At 31.0% G+C, this 21,120-nt stretch overlaps 1 protein-coding gene across 1 annotated transcript in view; it reads left to right on the plus strand.

Moving 5' to 3' along the window:
- Nucleotides 1-9,747: 9,747 nt before the first annotated feature.
- Nucleotides 9,748-21,120, plus strand: part of LOC137924987 (irregular chiasm C-roughest protein-like) — a 137,464-nt gene continuing 126,091 nt past the window's right edge. Inside the window, exon 1 of the mRNA XM_068768416.1 lies at nucleotides 9,748-9,917. The gene's annotated coding sequence lies outside the window, so the exon portion shown is untranslated. The remainder of the gene's footprint in view (nucleotides 9,918-21,120) is intronic.

A 21,120-nucleotide genomic window follows, 5' to 3' on the forward strand; every position in this document is an offset into this window, starting at 1 on the left:
TGAAATTCAAAACAAATTAAAATATTAATATTTATCGAAACTATGTAAATTACTACATAAATATTTTTTTATTATTGTTATTATAAATAATGAAATAACTAAGGTTCTTGTTGTTTTGATTATACTGTAATATGTAACTGACCTTGCGTAACCGCAAGGGATCGAGTTTTTATACGCGTCTCGATGGCTCCACGCCGATATAGCCTTTGAAGGCGTCATGCTTGACGAGATGACGGCATCGGCTACTATATATACTGCTGGAATCTCGTCTAAAGCTAGGCCTAAAAAACCTTGAAATACTTGCGTGGTTCAATGAGCTATTTCTACATGCAAAGCTAAGTTTAACTTAAGTTTTAGTTTTTTACACAAGTTTGTATTCCCACTCTGACGCCACGTGTTGAAATTAAGCTATACAGTGAAACTTAAGTAAAAGCTCAAGGCACCGTGATCAAAAGAGGATTCTTATTAATACGAGTGTCCAGCTTTCAAACTTACATGAGAAATTTGTGTCACTTTTACACATCTATGAAACAATATTAATATATACGCAATTACAAACTATATACTACACTTAAAAATATTAGTGCTGACCATGTTTTTCTCGTGTTTTTTAAAAGGCAATTTCGTTCGAAATTATTGAATATACATAATACAATTTAAACCTCATTGGAACGTGACGGCTTGCTGTGACTCGTAATTATTGCGGTGTGATCTGCAGAATGCGCTGGATCTTTGATGTTTAGTAATGTTTTTCTTTGTTTTGTCTACTTTATTACTGCCTTTCTACTGTTTATCTCCAATAAAGTAAATCTATATATATTTATATATGTATATATATGTGTAAATATATATATATATATATATATATATATATATATATATCAGTATTACGAATGACAACGACGTAGTTCGAAGAGTTGGTTGTCCAAAATATCATTGGGCGGGGCACATCGCTTGTACGTTAGCAGTTTGTGAAGAAAGCTTCTCGAGTGTCGACCACGGCACGGTAGACGCGGCGTGGGCAGGCCCACCAGTAGTAGGACTAACGACATAGTTAAGGTCGCTTAATGCGAGCACCATAAGACCGTTTATCGTAGTGGTCTTCGCGGGAGCCTTGAGCCTTTTGGTAGGCGTACATCGGTTGATATTAGAGATATTACAATACGAATATTAGGTAAGTTCCTAGAATTATAGAAAACAATAAAAAATACATTGTTGGTCATTTGAATGATTTGTCTATTGAAATTTACGAATACATAATAATAGAGCATCAATCGCTTATAGAAATACAAACTCGCTTAAAGAGGTTCACGTATCTTTCGCACTTGAAAAGGCTTTAGAAGGGTAAAATGATTGAACCTGCAAGTACTGTCATTAATAGAGTTTTCTCACTTACTCAGGTTTGAGTGAATAATAAGTGTCTGTCAACATAATAAGCAACCGAAACCACTTTCAAGAATTCTCGAATCTCATTCTCAGAATTTATTTTTAGCGAAGTCGACGAACTTTATTTAAAATAGCAGAGGTGTTTCGATAGCAAAGGATCATGTTTCGATTCTAATTAATGAATAATATCTACGTATTTATTCAATTCGATTTTAAATATATCTCATGTAAGTACTTAATTAAATAAAAATAATTAACTGAAATTATATTTACGCGCCAATTTTAAGATATGTAATGATGTTATGTAATAACAAACAGTGAACAAAAGAACCTGGATCTATATATAAAATATTTGTTGGCAATCAAATAATATAGTATTAAAATTATTACACTGAAAATATATAAAAAAAATATTAGCCAGTTCTTCTATAGTTGAATAAAGAATATAATTTTATAAGGAACCGTGGTTAATTATTAAAACATTTAATAAACAAATAAAGTTATTATTCTGAAAAAGGTTGGGGTTACAAATATCACTGTTCTGCTTTAAAAAAGGGCAAAACAATAATATTGACGTGCTATTGTAATGCGACAAAGTTGAAGAGGTATTCATTCTGGAAGGCCAGTTGTAAAGGATACGTACCATCTGCTATTATTATTATGTGTACAGAATAAAACAGGTTATTAACTATTTATTATAAATCATAATGTTTATATTTTTAAGGCGACATTCAAATTATTGAATATGTAATCTTAGTTTACACTAAATATATTAGGGGGGCAGAAAAGTAATGTCGTTTCTGCGCTTGTCGATATTTGATTGTCATTTGGTAGCTAGTTACGTACTTGAAAGACACTTTTTACTAGATGGCAAAAGGTTGTTGATAGCAAAGGTATATATTGTTGATAAGAAATGAAAACTTGTTAAAAATTTAAGTTAAGAAAGCGACAGTTCCCCTAATATTTACCTCTTATGTTTCGAGTATCTTGGTACAAAGATACTTATTCGTACTACTGGAAAAGGTCATTTAGGTCTAGTCGTAAGAAAAGTTTGGCCATATGGTGGTAGTTATTTCTGTTATATTTCATCTACCAACTCATTTTTCACGTCTCGATTTTCCGACTTCAATCACCTTTTTTAGGTTTCCTAATTTTTTGTAGAAGGATCCAATGCCAATGTTTTTATTTTTTTTAATCATAATTTTCCATCTAGCTTATATTTGTAATACCGATACATAAACCGCAAAGCCGTGTTTGTGATACCAATCTTGAAAATTCATGTTTGGTGATGGCTAATTGTATGTGCTCTGTTTCAAGAATATTATTTATTTACGCACCAGTAATTAAAACAAACAATTTTATGTATCAAAAAATATTACAATAGAGACTATGATTTCGAAATGACTTTTTAATCATTAAGGATAGAATTGATTATTTATAGCTATAATGACATCGTCTGTTGAATCACATAGTACTGTATAAAAGCATCTAGAAAGCAATAGGGCCATCAGATGCTTATAAAATTTCACAAGAAATGCTTTATTTCGCCCTTGTAATTAATCATCCTTAATGAGACTTAGCACTCAGGGTTGTACGTGAGGAAAAAACGAGGCGGTAGCGGGCTAAATCGCCTCTAACCATTATTCAGAGCATATAATAGGCTTTTTTATCCTTATAAAACGTTTACCTGAACGAGCGTTTTTAATACATTGATTTTATAAAGAATTCTTTGTGTTGCGATATTCCGCCGGAGGATAAATGAAAACATTGGATAAACACAGCTGGTCCCCTTTCATGCGTTGCTCTGTGTAATTTAGAAATAAATTCAAAGAAATAGGATATATGTTTTATCATTTTACGTCGTTTTATTTAAACTGATTTTAACTTTATACTTATGTTAGAAGACACTAACTTTATTTTGTCATCATCATTTTCAGCTGAAGGACATCTACTGCTGGGCATAGGCCACTTCCAATGATCTCCATTAAGACCGGTACGAAGTGGTAACAATCTTGCATTTTCAGGTGATTTTAATATCGTTTTTCCACAAAGCTGGTCCCATTTCGTGTGTCTTTTGGTGTTATTATTTCGTCAGCTAACTTTATCACTTAACGTAATAAACACTGCCTTTTTAGACATCGACAGTTAGACATACATCTCAATTACTTTTGTTCTTTTATCCTTCACAATATCTTGCATTTTTTTTTGTTCTTTCATTCCTTCTTGCTTTCATCGCCTTCCTTCCATCATCTTATTACTCTTAGGTGGCTAGGTACATTTCTTTTATTCTTTATTTTATTACTTATCCTATTTTTTATATCACAGTTTTCTTTTTTTGGGTTTGACTTTTTTAATACAATACTACACTTTTCTTATCCGATTTTAGTCTATTTTCCTATTATTAATTGTCTAATTATTTTATGTGCAGTTTAATTGGTACCTACTTATCTATACTGCTTTATTCCTATTACCAGTATCCCTCACCACCCTGCGAGCAAACGATAGGAATGATGGGCGATAGCATCTTAGGTTAGTCTTAATAATGTTGCCTTTCCCCATCTTGTGGGTAGACATGAGCCTCTCCTATACCTTTTTAGCGAGACCAGTTGGAAGTGGCTTACATCCGACGGCTTTGAATGATCTTACCAAAGTCGTTTTTATATCGTGGTTAGATGTACTACGTTTCACTTTTAAGATCTCCACTGCTGAATCCTTTAGACCCCACTGTCTTTTATATGCTTGTTAAATGGTTTACTATGATCTAGGTAGCGGCAAGTACAATTATAATTACATAAAAACAAGTAATTGATAAATTAACACGCACATAGTATGAATGTGTGTTTGTTTGTATGTGTAAGCTGATAATAAATGCCAAAATATCTTTAAGTGACGATACAAAAAGTGGTCAGCTGACAGCAACGTGCACTAATCTATTCGTTTTCTTGCATTAGTTAAATAATAATATATTTGTTCGTGTTGTCGTTTTTTGTAACGTATTTGTGGCGGTCTTCGTTAGAAAAGTTACAATAGGGTTATGTTGACATTTTTTTTAAAAAAAAAGGAGGTTGTATATTGAGAAATACATGGATTGGTAACCGTGGATGGGAAAAAAATATAAAGTATCTGTGCCTGCAGTGAATATTAAGTTAAAAATAGCTGTAATTTAAAGGAATATTCACATTGTGCCATTTTTGTTTGTTTGTTTGTTCGTTACTTATTTATTTCTTTCTGCCTCACAATTGACTATATATTCAAAAGATTCTTAAGTTTAAAAATAATTAATCATTTTTGTACTAGATTCATAATGATATTATTTCGCGAGTATTCTAGCTACAGAGCTTAGTTATATTAAAATTAAATAGTTACTTCATAGAGAATTTAAAATGGTAGAGCATAATTCAATTAGCAAAAAGCTTCATGTCCATTTCTGAACTGAGAGAGTGCATTACGTTTCGAAACTTCCTACGTCTGTTTCAAATACTTGAGAGTAATCGACGGTGCTTCATAACGCGAGTAAATAAATTTTGAGTGAAAATTCCGCATTGTTCACTCTCATATTGGTGCACCATTTATTATAGAAATATTACGTTTTATTGTTCGATAGCTTTTCAACTTTACTTTTCTTTGTTAATTAGTAATTTCAATATTTGATTAAGTGCAGGATGATTATAATTGTTTTTGCATCACACGAAAAGTTCTTTTTATTTATATTTTTTTTTCACAAAAGTAATCTGAAGTCATGATTATAGTTAAATTACCTAACCGCCTTTATTAACTAATTTTTAACAGGTACAACTTAAGATAACTTGAAATAAATATAATATAGTCCGCCCGGCATCGTTGTATCACGCTTGGGGATCGAGCATATAGTAAGATCTTGCAGCTCAATAAATTTTTAGTTAATTACATAATCATCATCACCATTTCAACTGTCATCGCTTAACTCTTTCTCGTCGTCTTAAACTAGGTTGTCTGTCCATCATTTGGGTGGACGGCTTACGCTGTCCTTGGCAGCCAGTGGTCTCTGTTAATTGACCTATAGATTTCAATTAGACATATTACATACATTACCGAAGGTACAGGTCGGGCGATTATTATGATGATTATATCATATAGCATATCCATCGATTGAAGCCCAGTACATGATATAGGCATCCTCAAAGTTCACCACAGTGATCGGTCTTGCGCAGTCTGAGATCAGCGACTTACCACGAACTTAACAACGTGACGTTGGTGACCTTAATTTTTCTGAATATCCCTTCATCACACACGCACACGTATGTATATATATATATATATATATATATATATGTATATATATATGTATGTGTGTGTGTGGTAATCGGGATGCAGGGATTGAATTTAAAGTCTTTCGTGGGGCACAAATATCTTTTTTTTTTTAAAAACTCCTAACCTAAACTGCGCACGCTCCATCGTTATTATCTAAAGTACACGCATGCTATTACGTTCCATTCCACACACACACACACACATATATATACATACATATATATATATATATATATATATATATAAATGTATATTAAGTATATTTCATATATCATCATTTTTCTAACATATTTTAAAGTACAAAACAGTAATATAATTGTTACCGTGAATTAAACACTGTTTTAAGTTTTCCAATACGTACAATAGTCTGTCCTCGGGTTGTGCTAATATTTGTATGATCACACGTGTATGCTCTTGTCTTTGTGTTCGTAAAGCGTTTGGCACTAATTCGGAAGCTTAACACCTTTATTGCATTTTCTTTTGTAGAAATACTGTGTTGATGTTTTGGTTAGTTACGAATACATCGTACATAATTATTGAATAAACTTTATACAATAAAGTGGTTTTGTTAAAGTGTCCAATGTAATACTTTTATGTACAGGATGATTTATCATAGGTTTAAAAATCATTAAAGGCTAAAAATTTTTAACTAAAAGGCTTAAAAGCTTTTACAAATATTTTTTATCGTTCTATATAAAATGATAACACTGAAATGTATTTTTTCGCTCGGAATGCAACAAACTAGTAACTCCTGGCAGTAGAAATTCTGCAGGGACAGATAGTAAACAATAATTAATTTAAATTTTTAATAAATCGAATTTTGATTTTTTAAGCTTACTTTATTATAAAGATAACGTGTTAATGAATTAATGATTGATGAATTCCAAATAGCTTTATTATATGAGATTATTACAATTATGTAGAATGATCACCTTGAAATATAAGTTTACGTTTGCTTGTAACGCGCCGCCAATTGAGAACTAACAAGAAACTCTGAAGCTTTGCTTTTTTTTGTTTCGCAAACAAAATGTTTTTTTCTTTAAAATTAGAACAATTCATTTCCATTCATTTTTGTCATGAACAAATATGTACACCTTATACATACATACATTTATATACATATATCTTAGAATTTTATTGAATTTTATTATTGACTCTTATTAAAATTTCCTGGTATATCGTCGTCGTCGTTCCAGCCCAAAGGCGCCAGCTGCAAGACTGTATATATTTCAAAGGTATCTATCGGAAATAAACCATAATCGTGAGTTGTTGATCGGAGTACGGTATTATGGTACGCAGAAGTAGCCTGTGTTATTAATGCTAAAATGAGAAGTATATTATTAAAATGAGGAGATTGTATCTGGGGAATCAAACCCGCGATCTACGAAGCAAGTCTAATTGCTCTACCGTTGGACTACCACTGCTACCCGGTACATTATTTGTCAATTTTTATATAGCCTTCTATTGGCACACTAACTCAGAGCATCTTTCACCATGTCATCCCTCTATTGTATTTGTGGTCTTCGCGGTTCCGTTTACTATGTTATTATCATTTCAACGTTTTTTTCTGATTTAATTATACCATAAAGCGTATTAAACAAGATGAATAGGCTATTCAAGGGATTTTAATAAGTGTATATATATATATATATATATATATATATATATACCTCATCACTCTTCGCTTTTGGAAAACAAAGTAAATCATGCTCAACCATATGATTCTAAACTTTACGCGTTTTGGTACTGGATTAAATATATGTATAATGTCATTGTTGATTTTCAAATGCCTAAATTGATAACGGGATATTAAACATAATTATTTGTAATCCAATACACATGTATGTATAATACAGACGAGTATTTGTATCCTGTTACAAAACACTAGACATGGTTTGTTCGTGAGAGGCAGGTTCCAACGTTATGTTCAGATTTAGACATTGGGTTAGAATGTTAGGTGAACTGTTACATAAAATATTTTAGCTTGAATAATAGAAGAGAAAGAGAATAAACTAGTCAAGCTTGTATCCAGCTTAGGATCACAATGGTCTGATTTAAAACAGTTTTATAAAATAATAAACATTAAAAAAACTAAAAATTAATTACCTAAAACTTACCTAAATTCGTGAAAACAAAAATTTTCGTGCATCTGTTTTGCCGTTTGATTAGTTGATGAAATAAAAAAAAAATCATGCTATTAAATTTTGTCACAAAACGTACGTTCGTTTTCTTTATGTTTTTATAATATAAACTCATGTAGTATATATAATAATTATTAGTACAGTAGTTCTGACTACGACGCATATTGTTTTAGTGACATAAATGCTCGTTGTTAAACCTATGCGTGTGAAAAGGTCTAAAAAATCGGCTATGTTCCGAAAGTAACAAATATGAATTATTGTCTCATAACACTGCGGCATCATTTCAATAACAACGAACACGTTATATGTGTAAAAGTAATTACAAATTGCTAACTCCCATACGCGTAGGGATATTAATAGAAGTCTGATGCGTATGGGTGAGACAGAGACGGTGCTATCTGTACGTACCGCGTAAAAGGGACGGCACAATTGCATCCGTTTACGTAGCGATATAGCAATAATAAAAATATATGTTAATATACTACGACTCGAAAAATCATTAATACAATTATAGAATGCGCGTTGCAATATCTGTACTAATAGTTTTTTATTTATCTTATGTTGTGTTTTTTCACTTCAATTTTCATTTTACAATATTGAACTAAGCACCTTTATTTATATATATTAGGCAGACCGGAAAGCAAAGTAGTCTCTATCGATTTTTACCGCACCGACATTGATTTGTATACTAAATGCAAAAGGTTGTTGATAACAAAGGTGAATATATTGTTATTTAGAAATAAAAACTTGTTAAAAATGTAGTGTAGTGAAATTTAATTAAGCAAGTGACATTACTTTCCGGTCCCTTTAATATTTATGGTATTTGATTTATATGGTATTTGATATATATTTAAGTGAGATATCAAAGTTGGTGTCCTGTAAAAGCATCAAAAATCAGGACGGTACTGCCAAGCAGGATAATAATTTGAAAATGGAAACCAAAGCGAATCCAATACCCAATTGAGGATCTCCATCGAGGAACATTAAACCCAGTTGCTGTATAGAACTTCCTCAGCCAAGTAATACATTAGCTGCTTTTCATTAATATTGAATGTAATACCCTAACCCATGCTTTTTAAAGGAGTCCATGAGATTATTTATAATTAAGAGGGTTAAGTTTACTGAATACTTTGCTTCTCTTAATTTATTACGTAGTAAATGTAAAAGAGGCAATGAGCAGCCTACACAATGCGAAGAGATGGGACTTTATAGTAGAGAAGAGACCACGGATCGACAATCGCACCGTAAGACTTCCACCCACAAACTGGACAGAGATTATTGTTAAAGGCGGAAGGCAGTATATGCAGGCCTCTTCCAATTGGTATTACAATGTAGAAGGCCTATGTATGGTGGACTTTTAGCAGCTGAAATGATCCTCTAGCCTTTTAGGGTAAAATTTTAATGACAAAGTATAACATATGTTTTTAAAACTAATGTCATAATATTCCGATCAGTATAACACAAGTTAAATAGGCTTCTTTTTTACTTACTGAAGCTTTTGTTTTGATAGCATTAAAGTAAAAGATGTTCTGAAGGGTTTAAATCTTTATGGAGAAATATTACTAAGAACAAATAACTTTTCGCCTTCGCTCTGATAAAATATATTACTTTTCTTCGTCATGGTCTTTAATATTTTTTTAATAATACAACTTAAAGATAATTCATTAACCGTTTAAGAAAATCACGTAGATATTTAACCAAAGTTGTAATTCCATACGACTCAATAAATTTAAGTAGGTTCAAAAAAGAGCTTTAATCTTCATTTTTTTTTATTTTACACCCGTGTCTGCGAAACAAATGGCCAGTATGCTCAAGGGCGGGAAAGTGGTTATGTTTTCAGCCAGTATCTGGCCGGGTGTAGCGGCTGCCGGTCGTCTGTCGGTGTTGGATCGACTGCGTCCTGAGACATCGCGTGTACTAATTACTTGAACATAAATAATAAACATTGACTGTGGCATATAAAACGTCGGAAAGTTTTTAATGAGAATTTTTATGAGCGTAAAGATTCTAAGAACCTGATGGTGTTAATTGTTATGTTTACAAATGCAATGTGCGAATATTTAGTGCTATAGACCTTTGTTTTGGATTTCTGTAAAAACGGTAAGTTAATTTTATATCACATACAAGGTGATTGGAAATAGGTGTAAAAGCTTTGAAGGTCTATATATAGATATAAATACCTCATTTTAATTTAGGGTACATTTTTTGCAAAAATCAATGGTTACAGAAATAACAAATAAAATAATTATTATGTAGCAACAAAAAGCGTTTTCGAAATTCCGATTTCTGCATATTAAAATTATTCATTGTTTACTAGCAAATTTTTCAGCAAACAGCTTTAAATTTTTTGGTGAAAAAAAATTAAAGCTTTTTGCTTATAAGCGAGCACACCTTTAAAGCCTTAACATCTAATTCCAATCAACTTATATTTATTTTATTTTTTGTTATGAACCAATAGAGACAAAATTCTGTGTTAAAAATTTTTTTTCGCTAGTTTAAAAAGCCGGTGACTTACGTATTAATTTTTTTGAAACGTGTAAGTACATATATGTAGGTGCACGTGCGTATTTGTGTGTTACTATAACATTTGTAATTACTTAAGTGCTTTGAGCCATTTGCACGGTTAATGAGGACAACATTGTTATACATATGGAAGTTTTGATCTAAATACTGGGAATACAACGATGAGTTGAAGCCTTATGGCTAAGGAGTGGACAACTGTGGGCAAGTGTGTATGGTGTTACGACACACTCCCATGTAACGTCACGCTCTCCCATGTAAAAGCTTCTCAATTATCTTTTTCGTTAAATTTACGAATTAAAGTTAACCAAAACCTACTAATCCTTCACATCAAAAAAGGACTTTTAATGATAACATAACATGGGTATTAGGTCCACTACTACTTTATTAAGGATATAACAAATGATAAAAAAAAATCGTCAGAGTTTTTATTGGCTCTTCTCAGATCATTTCGCGTTTGGAACCCAAGTAGATTTAAGTTAAAGATGCTATTATAGCTTAATATAATTATAGTTGGTATCACATACGCATTTTTTCACGCCTTCCACAAATGAATTACAATATAAATGATCTTACGTGGATAATGGAACGAATTAATAAAAAAAATCGTAAGTCACAAGTTCAAGCCCTCCTTCTATATAATATTAGTATTGTTCACGACCATGATCTAAAAACAGGATTAATCATCAGAAAATGAAGTGTCTCTCTTCAACACTTCAACACTTTTACAAAACTTCGTGTCCTATAAGGTATAAGCATTGCCGATATTATCATTTATTTAACAAAACTGCATTTTATTTTATATTATAAATGATTGTATGCTCTCCGCCTTTCCCTGATTTTGTAGTCACAGTGTATAGTAGTGTAGCTTACGATAAGAGAAACGTTTTACTTATATTTCGTCATTGCACAGTAACACTTTTAATCAATTGTAAAAGTTTTATTTCGACATTATTAGACGTATATTATTAGTATTACTTATTATCGAAGAAACGTTCTCCTTCTCTTGTATATAAATTATGATAAAAATTACTGTGGAAGAAAATCTGTTAGAACATATTACACACATATATACATACATACATTCATATATATGTAAATATATATATATATATATATATATATATATATATATATATATATATACTTTAGAGCCCTTAGTAGTAGTGCAACAACGCACGCGTTTTAGTTAGTAGTTATGACAATATTGGCTACGGTGGGGGTTTATACACAGGGTGCTTTGTGCAGAAGCTTTAAAAGCACGAATGTATAGCTCATTTGATGTCAAATAAAGTGGTGTAAATCCTGTTCAAAAATCTTTTGGTTTCTTCGTCTTTGCTTTTCTTTTTGCAAATTTTTTATTGCTTTCAGAAATAGTGAATAACTTAGTAATAACAAACACGAAAAACGATTTCAAAATTCGGTTTATCAACATATTAAAATTAATTATTGTTTGAAATTATTGACCAGTCGCACTCCAAAATATCCCAACTCCAATATAATATCAGCGTTATCACTTTATAGGGTGATTCGAAATATGTTTATAATAAAAGCTTTAAAGCTAATCAAATGAGCTATACATTCACCTCTATAAAGCTTTGTACATAATTCCAATCTCTATTCATTTTTAAGATCATTTTTATAAATTGGTCTAGAAATTTTATACATTCTTATCACTAAAACTTATATGAATAAACATGATATAGGTCAGTTACCAAATAATTATATATACAATTAGGTATGATGACAAAGGTATTGTATCATATTGCCGCCGATTTATTTTGATTTAATTAAGATATATGTAAATATAAAGTAAATATTTGACCTTATAATTTAACACAAACAATTAGTTTATAAGATGCAATATTTAAAAACTCTGTATTTTATCTAACAATTGCAAAATTGATAATTATGTAGCGCATTGGGCGTAATTTTTTTAGTATATTAATAAATGGACAATCGGCTGAATAATTGGTTATCTAAGATCTTTTAAAAGTAATAAAGAGCAATGTCTCTTCTCTAAAAGAACTATAGATATTATCTAATAGTTTCATAAGATACTGTATTCACCGTTGAAATTGGATTCCTGTTCGATAGATGGCGCTAATAGTAGTACAATTACGATTATGTATGTTTGGTTTCATGTTACAATGATATGAACATCCTGCTAATTGTAACTCATTTGATATTAATAATATGTTCTATTTATATACAATATTACATTTCAGTCTTCCTGTTTGTATGTGCTTTTATAGGCAATACATATATTGTGTATATTTATGTTAAATACTGCCGTCTACTGTGTGATTGTCTTCTAGCAAGGCTATAGAAATTATTTTTTACCTGAATGGATCAGCTTAGAGTAATTTTCAAAATAAACTACATCAATTACAGGCGTAAATACTTTAAAGGGGTGAATGTATATCATTGGTCAGCTTAAACTTTTAATGTTTTTACACCTCCGATTGCCAACTGAAATAAGTAACATCAATTTATTTCTTCTATTGAAATAACAGACAAATAACTCCTGGCAGTACAATGTCTGCATGGACAGATAGTAAATATTGAGTAATTTTAATATGTATTAATACGAATTTCTAACAATTTTCCTTTTTTACGTTATTCATAAATGTTGAAATTATTGATTTTTGTGTTGATGAATGCTATACATCCTTTAGGCTTTTACAAATCAACCTGTATATGAATGGAAGAATATTTATAAATAGCTTTTCATAGAATGTATGTTCCTTTATTGTGTAGTAAACGAAGTTTGACACTTAATTGACACCTCTCTATATCCAAGTATACTGGAATAGTTAGCACATTGCGTTATATATTTTTTAGAATACAATTAACATATTTCTTCGAAAAACAAAGGTATTTCTAATGGTTTCCTAAGAAGTTAAACAAGTTAACGTGTCGTTTAATAGAAATTTGGTGACTTAAGTGACATCAAGGTCGTTTGTTAAAAGTCTTACATTACTTTTAGCACTTTATTAATATTTTGGTTAGTTATAAAATACATCTAAATCAATGCTAATGTTGCCTATTTTTATTAGGTCAGCTTTGTTATTTTCACATTTTAAATTTTAGCAAATAGTACATGATTACGCTATTCTATAGCAATCGTATGTCGATAGCTTTTTATTCTTGTAAAAAAATTTTGTATAGTTTTTGTTCGACATTTAAATTTTTCTTTTATATTCTTTTAGATTTAAATTTATTGATAAGGTTTATAATACAAATCAAGTGGCTAATACAAAATTATTGTTTCGAAAAAGACGCGAAGGTTAGATATTTGGAACAGATTATTTTTCTTCTTCAATTTTTTGTCAAATAACGACTTTTTATTAAATGCTATATTTATGTGTACTTATAGTAAGAAGTACCGTAGCTAATGTTTTTTTTTTTTAAATTAAGAGGATAGTAGTTTAGAAGCTAAGAGATTGTTATCGTAGCATTTGTATGTGAATGCCTTCTATAATTATATACTTGTCATTTCTACCAACAATACTCTTTGCTTTTAATGATTGAATTGTTTTTCAAATTATAATTCGAATACTCATTTGAATGCTATAATATTTCTCTCATGTATAATATAGTGTAGTGTAAAAAAATTATTGCGGAACCTTTTAAATACATATTAAGAAGGAATTCACGATGCGATACTATTTCAAAAATAAATACATTAATTTTACTTCTCATAATAATTCTTTGATAAATGATTGAAAACAGCGTTTCTTAGTTATTCGTTTAGGTTTTAGTTAATGAATATTGTTCTGTATTAGTATTTCAAACATTTGAAAGTGGAATTAAAATGAAAAGTACGTTATTACTAAAATTGATTCGTAAAAAGCCGATCGAAGCCAAAAATAATCGTTCAAAGAACTGCGTGGGGCTCGCGAGACGCAGGTTGCCACCCCTCTTATAGTATGCCTAAGTACTCGTAAGTTGTACACAATAACTAATTGTAATTTCTTCTTCTTAAATCAAGGATAACGTAGGAAGAAAAACGTGCATAAATCTTTTCACATGGCCACCTTAAATAACGTATAAAGTTAATTAAGTACATTGTTAGTTTCATCCAGAGTTTAGTTAAGTTTAGTTAATATATATATAAAAGAATTAATTTCACAGCAACGATTAAAAACATCTCTAAAGCAAATAAAACTCTTCGATTCGTCCCAGTTTCGAAATATCTAATATCGGTACACAAAAAAAGGGTTAAAAAGTATCGGGTTCAGTAGCGTATCACCTGTTGTTTAAAGGTACCGATTCCCAGGGCTGTTGGGACCGAAACCGGTTTAAGGAGAAAAAAAAATGGGATCGGGGAAAAAAATATACAAGCGCTCCAAGACGGTGAATGGACGGTTTTGTTTCTCGTTTCACATTAACAAGGTCGCATTTATTTTCGAAATACAGCCGCTCTGATTTTGTATGCTCTGCGCTGAGTAAAGTTTTTTTCTTATATTAAACTTCACTACTTTTCCGATAGCCGGACGCAAATGTAATTTTACCTAACCTTATTTTTTGATATTTGGGGAAATTTTTTGTACCTGTGAGGGACAGCTGAGGGCTATATGGGAGAACTACAGTGACTGATGTGGTTCGCGAGGCCTAACTCCCACTAGGTGGACCGACCACAAAGGTAAGGACTCAGGAAGTCGCTAGATGGAGGCAGTGCAAGAACGATCATCGTTGCAATCTTTGTGCGAGGCTTATGTTTTGCAGAGAGCACTATTGTTTGAAAGGGAAGAGTAAAATCTGGTGCTGGTGTTTATCAACTTGGGCTCTTCTTTTTTTAAAGTACACAAATGATCAGTTTAAATGATTCTTTGAAGACTTTGAAACATACGTAGCTAAAATATATGCATTTTTTGAGGATGACGAAAGCCTTTTCATTGGTTGCTCTCAGAGTTGTAAAAGGGACATTGCTGTCTTCATATTGAACGATCACACCCCCTTCTGCTATTTTTATAATCCTAACTAAACTGACTTACCAAAATTCAATTTAAATATTTATTTAAGTATAGATTATTTTAATATTTTTTATCTTTAGCAAATGTCAAAACAACGTATAATTTACAGTCTCCCTTCATAGTCTTGCATTATCATTACGTATTTTATTTTAATGTTAATAGAATAATGACTGCTAAGACACGTTGCATGCTATTGATTTCATTGAGAATAATATGCTGATGCGTTCATGATATCCATAATATTCTTCTTCAGTTCTTATGTCTAAGGCAAGAATGCGTTTACATTCTCTCTTTGGTTATAAACAAAGAGATAGATAATTAAGACTCTAGTATAATGCTTGAATGCTTACAAAGACCTGGGTTCTCATGTAAAACAGAACAAATGAAAGTTTTCTTATCGAACAACAATGTACACGAGCGATAATATCGTGTGAATTTACACGTACTTCATTTTTAACGACGCCTGTCAACTGTGGGACTCTTGTAGGTTATAAGCTTTATGTAACTTGTCAAGATTGGTTCAAGATTGTTCGTTGAAATCAAAATTAGATTTTTCTGACATCAGCCTGTGAGTTTAGGTGATTTTCGGTCACATAATCAAGACGCAAACAACTCATGGTGATTATATAACCGAAGGGTAAATATCCAAGTGGTCAGTCTTATCAATTTAATTTTTTAATAAAGTTCCTTTACTTCTTTTTTATTTTTATAAAGTTCCTTTACTTCTTTTTTATTTTTATAAAGTTCCTTCACTTCTTTTTTATTTTTATATTAAGAAATCAATGTCGATATTATTTGCAAAATAGCTCTAAACTATTATGTATAATGCACATATTTCTATGGCTCTGTTTTATACGTATCTTGTACTTCTCTATCGTGGGTGGACCAGGGAAATTTTTTTCTACACAATTTTTTTTACATGACTTTTTATTTAAATACTCTTCTTTTATCTATCTCAATGTCTTTCCTTCATTCAACTTTATTCCCTCCATCTTCTTTCCAAACTTTGTTTTCCTTCTATACATCGCCTTGTTTCCATCACTTTACCTCCAGAATACTTCGGTTTACAAGTTTAGTTCATTCCTTATTTTTACTTTTAGTTTCTTTTCCTACTTTGTACATTTTGTACCTTTAATTCTTATTATACTTCCTTAATAACTATATCACAATTTTACCCTTTCAGCATATAGCTACGAAAATATATTACAATATATGCTATTTTATTGTATTATGTTGTTAAAATAGTTTTATTGGACTACAAAAACAGGTTCTTTCTCCGATAAAAACGTGAAGAAATCATTACACATTTCTGAAATTAGATAAAAGATTCCTGCGTTTGTCATTCAACTGAGATTATGGTATTCCTCGCGACACCTGTTTCCCTGTGCTTTTGTGTATAATTCCAATTAAAAGAGCTATCAAAATTAATACAACCTATAACAATTCAACCTCCCCTCCTGGATTAAGGATCGAAACATCTCATTAACATAAACATACCTTCAATCGACTTAATAAAATCCTGTCTTCATTCTGACTCCGTTTCTCCGCAACCGCTTTATGGCTTAATTGTATCTTAAACTTTGTTCTATGTAAGTGCCATTTAAGTTCTTAGTGCGGATGAAATTGTTACGTGTTTGGACGAACGAATGAGAGCATTAGAGGGAGATGGAAACAGTTGTAGTTATTTCAACTTTACTTAGATTTCAGTGGTGCTATTGTAAAAAAAACCGTCCACTGTCGAGTAAGGAATAGAAAAAAAAAATTGAAAAATTCATGATTTTATCTGTAAGACGTCCATATCTGACATAGGCTTTTCTCATAGATTTTTATAAGGTCTGTATTCAGATTGCCCTTAACAAACGACGTAAGAGGCTGTAAGCTTACGAGGTCGTAGTTTTAAAGGAAAAATTGTCTTTTCTAATTATATTACCTTTACTTAATATGTTTTAAAGTGGCCAACAAATATCATCTATGTAATATCATATCATCGTTTCAGCCCATAGACGCCCTCTGCAAGGCATAGGTCTGTCCAAAAGATATGTAAGGGGGTATAAACCGCATAAATCAGATAAACGTAGTATGGTATAATTGTACGCATGAGGATGTTGTGGCCCGTCCTCTGGAAACTTGTTTATGAGCATTGGCAATCTTAAATAATTATTGCACAAAGTATGAATGATATAAGATTTTATTTCAGGTATTGAACCCGCGACCTAAGATCGCAAGTCTTAGTACACTACCGCTGTGCTAGCATTGCGCAATTATTTAATTTATAATTATTAATTTTTATATGTATATACATGCATACATATATAAACATATATTTATATAATATATTATATATATATAGTCTAAAAATCAATTATAAGTAATGTAAATATAAAGTAAAAAAACTTTTAAAGTCATGATTACATATATTATGTTTTTTTTTATCGATTGCTTGTAGGCGTAAAAGCTTGAAAGGAGTGAATTTATAGCTCATTTGTCAGCAAAAAGCTTCTACATCTGTTACCAATTACCATGTGATAACTCTGAAATATGTTACAATAATTTTTTTTATTGGATTTCGCAAGGCCAATTATTATCGGCAGTACAAAGTCAGGCAGATAGAAATCTATAATTATTTTTAATATGTAGTAATTCGAATTTCGAAGACGTTTTTTCTTACTATGTTATCACAATTTTATTTATTGATTGAGTGTAGCATACATTAAATGACAGAAATTGAGCCAAAAAATACCGCTTCAAAACTTATACACCTATTATCAATTGCTCTGGATATATAAACAAGTAAAGGCTCGTTCAACTTGTTTGTAAGTGATACGTTTAGCTTCCTTTTTTTCATAACAGAAAGTATTAATTTTCGAGACATCTCTTTGATCTTCTCGGGTAAACTTTACGTCGTTTTTAGGGCGGAATACACAAGCGTCGCGTTTCCTATAAAAGGAAGAAAGGGACCTTTACTTTTGACGTCTTCCGCCCGAGAAATCACTTCCGGGACAATTCCTACTAACTCTAACATTAATGGCTCATTACTTATCGGAACAACCTTTGATTATTACGAAGCATTTTATTTTTAATGCAATTATATTTGCAATTTAACGTAAGGAGTTCAAATGAATAGATAATGAATATATATATATAAATATGTATACTTTTATTACTAGTGAAAACTTCTGTGGCTACCCTTTAGAACTTTGTTATTGTAAAATTGCAAATAATTATGTTCTGCCTGACCTTATTAATTGTATTTAAGGCTCTCCACTGGGCGGATCAACGACATAGTTATAGTAGCGGAAGGTGACAGAATGCGGGCAGATCGGTGATTGTATCTCTTTGTGGTAGGCTTACGCCTTGCATAGGGCGACTATTGGTAAGAAGAAAAAAAGATGGCTTTTACCACTGGAGCCTCTCTTTTTTTCGCAAACTTATGTATGGAATGGCCCAATATAATGAAGCCAAAGCCGATGAAACTTACCCAGTATACACTAAATACTATATATCGCAAGTTAGTTTCGTGAAATATATAAACCTTTACATTCTATCCCTTACAAAAATGGCACTGGTAGGTGCCCTGAGGCCAATTTATTTTTATGATCTTTTTAAAGTCGAAATAAACTTTTAATAGATTTTCTTTTATGAACACTTGACCCAATTGGTTTCTTCATTGAATTAACGTCTTGAATGTATATTATATAGTATTATATTTGAATATTTGCTATGAAAACTATCTTTAAAAGAACGTTAGAGAAAGGCGTTTTATTTGAAATTAAAAATTAATAGTTTGCATAACAAAAAGATTGTTTTCATTTTGCTTGATACCTTTACCTTTAGACACCTTTTTACTCTATATTTAAAAATGCAAGGAAATTTTTCAACAGTTTAGATTCGTCATCGTCGTCGTGTGAGCCCATAGATGCGCACTGCAAGGCATAGATTTCTTCCACAGATAGCTAGGTAGTCCGGTTGAAGATTGCAGTGCGGTATTAGGGTCCTAGGAGGAAGCTGCTTCCCACAACCAGGAAACTTTTTTGTGAGCTGTGATAATCACATATTATTAATGCACAAAGTGTGAATTTAAATTGTATCCCGACATACGATCGCAGGTCTCAGGCTTCTGTTTTAGAGAAAAAACATTAACTTTTAACTGAATTTTTTTGACATTTAATAATAAAGCATGATGCTTCGTTTATTTGACTCATTTTCAATGCTGCATGCTTCACTACCTCTTATAGTTTTAATGTATTATAGTTATAGGTTATTATATACGGCATGCATTGCATTTGTCACATATAAAGAACGTATAGGAAATCGCTATTGGAAATCTTCGGTGAGCATAGTGCGTAGAGGAAACAACGTTTGCTTTTTACCGTCGCCGCGGGCAAAGTCCCGTAAATCTTACGCCAATAGACGCTCCCGATACTCTTGGACAGGTGATATAACAAACATACAGGCTGATTGTTTACAGGTGTAAAAACTATAAAGAGGTGAATGTATAACTCATTTGTTGTCAATTAATATATGGTATACCCTATTCAAAAATAAATAGTCACAGAAATAATAAATAACGTAAAAATAAAAAACCAAGAAAAAGTGTTTTGAAAATTTTCTTAACAATATATTAAAATTAATAGTTGTTTCTGTCTGTCCCTGCAAATTTGTGCTGCCAGAAGTTGTTGGCCTGTCGCATTCTAAAAACAAAACAATAAATTTATGTAATATATATTCGGAGTAATCACTTTATATAATATTAGAACATAAATTCACATCTGTAGAGTATTTACACTGATCACCCTGTATAGTATACGCTCGTGTATGATGCCACCCGATTACAAAGCTGACGTTTTTCTTAATCGTTAAAAAAATGTATTGAGATTAAGTCAGAAGATTTATAATTCTTTGCCGTAAAATATGATCAGTAAAATCAAAGATTATAATTTATTTCATTTCGGGAGAATTATGGAGGAATGGTGGTGAGGGTGTGTTGAATTACGTAGGTTGCGAGTTCGATTCATTGTAAAGAGAATATCGTGGGAATATCAAAATATTATTGGATTCTAGCTTAGAGGCTTGTGACCTTCCAGTGAAAATATTAGTAAAGCAATTAGTAAAGAACATATCCAGGCGAAGCAATGTATTAAGGTTATCTATCTTTATTACTATGATCGTGTAACCATGCTATTTTTTTAATAAAAGACAAGTCTTTAACAAATAATTAAAACAAAAATTATTAATAATTTCTCTGCGATTTAAATTTTAAAGTTCAGTTTTTTATTGTTTCATTTCTTAAAGAAAATAAACACAATAACCAGATCAAATTTGTTAATATTTCGTCTTCAAAAAAAAAACAACTCCATGGTTCTGAGTGTACGCATATATAACAATGTTTCACGAGATATTTTCGATATTCCGTTTCTTAGTTTTAAATTTTAAATTAAAAATATATTATTGAACAAATATTATTATAGCTAACGTTTTTAATAGATCTAAATGTCTTGAATTATGTTTGTTGACTCATTTACATACTCAAGGTTGATATTACTTACACATGAAAAAATATTTAATTTTATTTAAAATAGCAACTGTTAAGTTTCAACAGAGCCGGTCGAAGCCTATTACTTTATTACTGAAATGAAAATATTTTAATTTGAATTTGAATTTTAAAAATTGAAATCAGAGAATTACTGTAAAAGTATAGATTGAGAATTATAAAAGTTTCTTACACGTAATCGTATATTTTCTTTTCTGCTCTACAAAATTCTTGGCCGCCATATGTATTAAAAATGGACGATAAATTACATGTA

Source organism: Battus philenor, unplaced genomic scaffold (assembly GCF_028537555.1).
Source record: "Battus philenor isolate CCGP_79_NKW_IND1 unplaced genomic scaffold, ilBatPhil1.0.hap1 SCAF_25, whole genome shotgun sequence".
In the NCBI taxonomy this organism is placed as follows: Eukaryota; Metazoa; Arthropoda; class Insecta; order Lepidoptera; family Papilionidae; genus Battus; species Battus philenor.